Here is an 8,181-nt window from a genome sequence, read left to right on the forward strand (position 1 = left end):
TCTCAGAATCAATGGTTTTGAAAAAGTTTCTTTAGAGCTGCCTCCTGCAACACAGCTGCCCAAAAACCTATTGCAACCTATCTCCTCATTACAATACTCCGGGGACCATAACAAGCCGGGTCTGTTGTTTTCTGTAAAGAGGACAGAATGCTTAGACATGAAATTCAAATGCAGTTTACAGCAGGACAAGCCAACAGTACAAGCTTGCTATATGTACTGCACCCTTTGCTAATGTGAGCAGCATAGTCATATCTAAGTGGTAAAACCTGTCATGACTTAGGACACAATGGTGAGTAATTAATCAGACCAAGCTAAATAGAAGGAGGTCCCTTATCTTGTTCCTACAAGACATACATCTTTCACACCTACACCCTTTCACAAATTAGTCTTTTAACTTACAAAACAACTTTACTACAATACTCAAGTTCAGTATAAAACATGATCATGCAGGGTCAATCAGGGGCTGCAGTAAAACTGTCTAGCATTTGCTCCAAATGTCTAAATGCCACCTTTTCTAGAACTAGTGGTGAAACACTTGCAAGATTTCGGCACAGATAGTAAGCTCAGAATATGTGGTTCCTCATACATGAATGAACCTTCTACCACAATGGTAAAGTGAGTTTGAGAAAAAGATGCCAGCAGGAACAAATACTGTGCCACACAGTCTAACATCAAATGAGCAAAGGCTCCACTATTCCTTAAGCACTAGAAAATTAGTTTTACACTCTTTAAGTTTTAGCAAACAGCATAAAGCTATTTGTTTACAGGACTCCAAGAAAAGATTTGAAGCATTTACAAGCACTTGCAAACACACTGTGTATGGCAGGTAAGTACACTTCAAGCAAACAGATGTCACAAAAATAGTAAGACTGGTTATAGCACATGGAACCTGATCATCTCTCCTTTATTTGGACTTTGGAACTAGTAACAAAGGAAGGTGATAGTGAAAGCTAAAGCAGGTCACTGATACATAGCCATGGATACAAAGACTGTACAAATGTTACTTGCTCTTTAAGTTATTTAGTCCTTCTCAGTAACTAACATTATGTCACATGGAGGAGCCAATGGAGAAACTTTGCATAAATAATGACACATGTGAAGTCACTGCACTGTCTTATATCAAAGCAGTATATTCAGTACAACCATGTTCCCAGCAAAAGAAAAAAAAATAGGTTGACAATTAGATATCAGAAGAATGTTTGCATTAAAATTTAAAATTCATATTTTGCTTAGTGAAATAAAAGTTTCTCATCATGTCTGAAAAAATATAATTGGAAGCACTCCACAATTTAAAAAGAACCTATTATAGCCAAGACAAACGTATAAAATTTTTCTGCTACACTTGCAGTGTCTTTAAGAGGTAATATGATCTGTGCAGTTTCCTATGCAGACATTGCACTAGAAATTTTGTGAGTAATTGATGTACTTGCTATACAATCTGTTCTTTTAGAAAAGGATGAACAGGTTACTCACAGTATAGTATTCATCCGTATTTATGCGAGAGGAAAACAAAAATATACCTACTTTAGGTTTATGTAGTGAAATTTCTCACACATATCTCATGTCACCAGTCCTTCCAAGATAGAGAAGAAAAACATAAAATGTGAAAGCCAATAAAAAACCAGAAGAACTTGTGTTGTATAGCTTCAATGAAAGAAGGAGGAAAACAAGCTATAGAAAAACAGCATAATATTCAGCAAGCTTTCAGAAATTTTATGGGTTTGTTAGGATTAAACCAACATATAAACAAACACTAGTTTTTATTTTAAAGTTAAAATAAGTCTACATTTTAAATGTACAAACCACTAAGCCATTAAGAAGAAAAAAATTCTTCTTAATGCATGGCAGGAGAGAAAGCCTAGACTTGACTGTAGAAACAAAAATGTAATTTGTCACATTAAATAGTTATCTAAAATGTGTATAAGGACATTTGGGACACTGAGGACTTGGAAAGACTATTAAAGGCTTACACTTTTTCTCCTGAACTGTCCCTCCCCAAATCTGCATCTTCAGCCTCAAATAAAAAGAGGGTAGAGAGAGAGAAATGTTCTTTTAATACTCCAAATCTCTAAGAATTGTCCTGACTAAAATTTCAGAAGTGTTACTATGGAAAAGCAACATAGTATACAGTTTTCAACCACCTTTTTCTAAGTTTTTTTTGTTAATTCAATGTGGCATAGACCCATCTTCCACATTTACCTAATCAAAGCCGTAAATCTATTAGTTTATTCTGAGTTACTTAGTAAAAATATAATTTTAACAGAATTGTAAAAATTAAAACTGTATACCCAGGCTCTGCTCCTACTAATGTTAGTTTACCAATTCTGCTTAACAGGGAACAAATCAATCTCCACAATTCCAAACTGCAAAATATTAAAGCTTTCATAGAAGAAAAGAGGGGAACATTCACTCTTATTTGTGGACCCCATGTTGGACTAATTGCTTGAGTCTTGCTCCAAATCTTGATCTTATTCTCAACCAAAACTATTGTTGCGGTTATTGTTTCTGCCTTGGCTGAGGGGAAAGAAGGGAGACAGGCTGCCCAAAGGGGAGTTCCAAAACAGAGATTCATTTTCACAGGTACTGAAACTGGCATAGAGAGGAAATCTGAAGAAAACTGAGATTCTAAATACTACACTGGAAATCTAAAAGGTGAGAAGTGTTTCAGAAAGTGCAATCACTTCCTCAGTGGAGACTGACAGTTAAAAATCACTAGTTCCAAACACCACTAGTTAGAATTTTTATCACTGCAAATAAGCATTAGAGTTTAAGTCAACAGAAATAAGAATACCTGGTATAGATAAGTACAACTTGTTATCCAGTATTTTTTTCAACAGATGAGGAATAAAATGGCCTTGGCTTGCAAAGAAGTAGAGATTTAACTGACAACTAAACATCTGAATTTGTAGCCTTTGAAAATGCACACTTAAAACTTTCATTGTTAACATTTTCTTAGAAAGAAACGTGGTATTTTTCTACATTTAAAGATAAAATAAGGCTAGAAACCTTAGTTAATGCTATTTATGAACTGCGTAATCTATTAAGTCAGAAAGGAGTTTCAAAAATCCAGCAGAGAGGGAAGTAACTCAAATGCTGTTACACTCCACCCCACTTAACCACTTCAGCAAATGAAATAAGACAAAAAAGATCAAGAAACAGAAGAGACAACTTAGAAAACCTACAATATTTTATAACAATATTTTAATGAAAGGTAAATAAATAAATATTTTAAGAATAAAATCCTCAAAAGAGATGGATACTGAGGCAATGGGGGTTTTTGTTTTTCATATTCCCCCTTCCCTTTTTATTTAGGCATCATTCAAATCCATATCTATCTACTATGTCCTATTTATACACTGTATCTTAAGATCTTTGGCACAGGATTTAAATACATAGATGACATTGTCTGACCACTAGGTGGCATCCAATTTTTTCCCCACAAAATTATCAAAGAATACAAATAATTACCATTGATTAATTCCTGGCATCATATGCCAGTAACTGCTCAGTCTACCAGTGCTTATGAGTAACAAAGCTCCTCCTATCTAAAGTCTTCTTTAGGCTATTTCTGAATGTTTGGATGCAACTTCAGAGTTGCTTTCTGTGTTACTGCAATTTCAAAACCTGCTGGTCAAAACAGAAATAACCTCGGTTCTGTAAGAAACCCAGAACTTGATCCCTTAGATAAAATTATTGATCTCGGCAAATATGTACATGAAGAGTGCCCTCAAATGCTCAACTGTGTAGCAGCCTGTAGCAAAAAATGCAGTATATAAACTAGCAGTAGTTACTATTAAGTCTCCACACATCTCCAGCCTTACAATTGGCTGCTTGCTTAGGCAAGTCACTTTCACTTCACGATCTGAACAAAGGATTATACAAGAGACACTTAAATCAACTGGCTAAAAGCAACTGTAATGGCAGTTAACCTTTACTTTGATTTAAACTGTAATTCCCTGTTGATGCAGCATCAGCAGCTATGAAAGGAAAGCCATGCTTTCTGAGCATGGAGCATACGTATGAAGTAGAGTCAAGCTTTTAAACAGTTAGCTAGAGCAAACACATAAATGGACCCACTCATCTGCAGAACTGCTTGTCATCCTAATGTTTATGGCCAGTCCAGAAGAATGGGATGGAGCCTCTCAATCCACCTGAACATTGAGTACATAGTAGTTTCATCACCTATTGACACAGGTCAAGGAGACCTGTGAAAGGAGACCACCTCCAAAGTTATTTGTGAAGCAGAATTCCTTTCCACCTCTCCTGAATAAGAGAACTAAACAGTAGGAATACAGTACTGACTGGAGCCAGTGGAGCTATGCAGTCCAGTTCTTGCTGCCACAGACAATCAAAACAACTGATGGTCAATCCAGACAGACTTTACATGCAATTCTATTCTCAAAAAAAATCTGCAGAAATATGAACCTGAAGTCAAGTCCTACAACTCCTTTACCTTACCTTAGCACTACCTTCTGTCTATTTCACTGATTATTCACTACCTCAAGGAAAAAGTCTGCAGCATTTGTTACGACCCAGACTGGGTGACTCAGGGGATCGTAGTGGTTTCGTGATTCCCTTGGGCTAAATTAAGGTCAAAAACCACCAGGCAATCAATTAAACGCTTTATTTATGGAATATGCAACTTAAACATGGAAAGCGTAATAATAGGCGGCGTGGATTCTATTGAGGCATTTATAAGAAGGAAAGAGATGAAAAGGAAAGGGGGGGGGGGGAAGAGAGGGAGGGGGGGAGAGAGAGAGAGAGAGAGAGAGAGAGATCATCACATTGGATCCTACAATGACGATGATGGACGTGGCAATCCTCTCGTGATGGGTGCGCGCACACCTCCTTGGAGTTGTGCCTTTTATAGCCTAGCCCCTGCCTCTTGGGGAGAGATGTAGCTCCTGATCCCTTGTGCAGACGCCACTGGGGGGGGGGTCGTGAGCCCCTTCCTCAAATGAACTCTGTATGACCTCTGGCCATATGTGGTGCATTGTTGTGCTGGGCCTAACAGAACACAGAACTGCGCACCCTCTGGCAGGCCCTCCACGGCCTGAGTTATCTGACCTCTCGTTTAAGGTTTATTGCTGCTATGCAGACTGTGACTCGTTTTACCACAATGTTTGAGACATTAACTCTTTCAGTCTCTCACAGCATTAAAAAAAAAAAAAAAAATTGGTGCAGTGGAAATTAAAAACTTATTCAGTAATGCAAAATACACTCTTGGAAAGTTTCTGTAGTTGATTTGCTAGCAATATTCTGTGCTTGGCATGGAATTCTTCCTAGAACTGCAGGTTTCCTGCTGCTACCTAGTAACCACCCTTCAAGGATTAGGTTTGCCGTTTGTATTAAACTGTTGATTGCTGTGGTCTAGTGTCTTATCTTTTCTTGATGAATTGTACACTTTAGGGTAGTCAAAATCAGTACACAGTGGTTGCTGCAGATTGCTTTAAAAATAACAAAAAAAAAAGTAGAAATTGGGCAAAAAAAAGACAGCAATTTTATATATTTAGATGAAAATGGTAGTAAGAGCAGTTGATCAGACCTGTGCTTATAAACAGTTAGGAGAAGTGCTATATGATTTCATCTGAGAGATATTTATATTTGAAAGAACATAATTTTAAATTCTTCATTCACTGTTTGCTGATAAGCTTTTCTGAGCAGTGCTGGATGAGCAGCATTCTGTAAATCTGTGTCCAAGTGTCCAAGAGTATAAAATTTTGAAAAAATATTCTGACCAGTTTAAAAAAGAAAAAAAAGTTATTTCACATGGTTTACAGACTCTCTAATCTATTTAGGAATGAGATCCTTCCTTTAAAGACATTTGCTCTTATTTTAACTACATTTAGAAATATAAATTGCTCCAAGTGAACCCTTGGCCTAAAGGTTTAGTATGGCCTGTAGGTTAGGCTGCAGTGAGAGTAGATCCCTTCAGTGACAGCTGTAGAGTCAGAAGCAGCATTTTAAGGTTTGAGGAAAAGTTAACCAAACACAAAAGGCTTCTAATGGCTAAACAGCTCTTGAAGTTGTAGAATAAGTATTATAAAATTGTCTCTACTCAAGTGCCTACAGTCTGATTTCTGAAATTGCTGGTGCAGACAACACAAAAATAAAATCAAAGGTTATGATTAGCAACAGCTGTCTTATGTTACCAGCTCTGTTAAAGATACAGGCCTCTCACCTCTTCTGCAAAATAGATTTTAAAAAAAAAGATAAGGGTGTTAATTGATAGTTCAGCAATGATCTTTTCTGAGATGAATTATTTTACATCTCAGCAGCCCAAGTAAAAACAGCATTTCATTTACATACACTCCTCTATGCAGCAGACAGTTTTAATGCCCTCAGAATTTCTCCTGAGACAGTGATGCAGTGTCTTGTGTTTGTTGATCCTTCTTCTCTGTCCCATAGTGCCGTTTTTTACTTTCATGATATGTGAATTCCAATTCAGGCAGACCAACAAAAATACTCAGAAGATTATTTGCTACTGACTTTTCAATTTTTCAGCTTTTGTAGCTCTTCAATTTAAAACTTGCACGAAAATACCCAGGGCTTGTTCATAAAGATTTCTGCATTTATCAGTTCAAATACATCAAATATGGGAAAAGAGTGGGTTATTTAAAAAAAAAAAAAAGAAAAAAACAAGCAAAGAGAAGTCTGAAATTACCTTGCTGCTGAAAAACAAAAGCCACAATTTGGAGGCTTGACAGGAAACTTTGTCATTTGCATGCCAATACTTAGCTCTCAGAGTCTGAGTTACTGTATGGGCGTAGGGTCAAAACATCCAAACAAGCGTAACTTACAAGTTCAGTTATTGTCAAAAAAATTTTTCTAGAAGAACTTTGATTATCAGTAAGCATTTTCTCTTCATAGGAATTACAACAAAGAGTTACTTCAGTTCGAGTTACTACCTCATCAACCCACAAAACCACTATTGTATGTTCAAGATGAAGGAACTCAAGTCAGTTCAAATATATAGGTTTAATGTTTTCTTTCCAGTTGTTCTTTCTAGAAATTAAATTCTTATTTGGTTAAATCTGGTTTGGGGTATTTCTTTTCCTTCTGATCTATCAACAGGCAAATTAGCTTAAATCTAAGGGAGCTGAAATAACAGGGACAAATTTAGAGCCAGAATGCTGAGTTATTAACAGTTCACATTCAAGATAAAGAATTTCCAGTTTTATATCAAATTTCAATTACATAGTCTGAAGAAAAAAAAAAAAACAAACACAAAACCAAACCAACAGTTAATTAAGAAAGAAATTCTCCAAGTTACTTAGTTACCAAAACTGGAGGATGCAGTGAAGTTGGAGGTGATGACACCTGGAAATAATGAACTCTCCTTTTTTCAAAAGACTGTGTTTAATAATTTTCTAGTGATACGATTATTAAATATAGATTTTTCTAAAAAGAAAAATATTTTTATATTATGTAAATATAATTATATAAATACAATACTAAGTGAAATTAATTACAATTTGCTCTCAAGCTAGAGTGAGTCACAGAAGTTAGAAAGTTTTAAAACAAAATCTCAGTTTAAGTACAGAATTATATTTCAATTTTCCCTCTACTGATTTGTTAGGTAATGAAAACTATCAAAATATAAGATACTGGAAGCATGTCCTGCTAACTACCAGGATCTGGTAGGGGTGACAAAGATGACAAGCAGGTTGATGACAAGCAGGATGACAAGCCTACAGAGGGTGGAAGCAAGGACAGGTAGACTGGCAGGAATACAGAGAAATTGTCCAAGCAGCCAGGGATCAGGTTAGGAAAGCCCTGATAGAATTAACCCGGCCAGGGACGTCAAGGGCAACAAGAAAAGATTCTATAGGTACGTCGGCGATAAAAGGAAGATGAAGGAAAATGTAGGCCCACTCCAGAACAAAACGGGGACCTGGTTACCCGGGATAGGGAGAAGGCGGAGGTACTCAATGACTTTTTTGCCTCGGTCTTTACCGGCAAGTGCTCGAGCCTCACCGCCCAAGTCACAAAAGGCAAAGGCAGGGACTGGGAGAATGAAGAGCTGCCCACTGTGGGAGAAGATCAGATTCGAGACCATCTAAGGCACCTGAAGATGCACAAGTCTATGGGACCTGATGAGATCCATCCGCAGGTCCTGATGGAACTGGCGGATGAAGTTGCTAAGCCACTATCCATCGTATTTGAGAAGTCGTGGCAGTC

Source organism: Pygoscelis adeliae, unplaced genomic scaffold, assembly GCF_000699105.1.
Source record: "Pygoscelis adeliae isolate BGI_AS28 unplaced genomic scaffold, ASM69910v1 Scaffold164, whole genome shotgun sequence".
In the NCBI taxonomy this organism is placed as follows: domain Eukaryota; kingdom Metazoa; phylum Chordata; class Aves; order Sphenisciformes; family Spheniscidae; genus Pygoscelis; species Pygoscelis adeliae.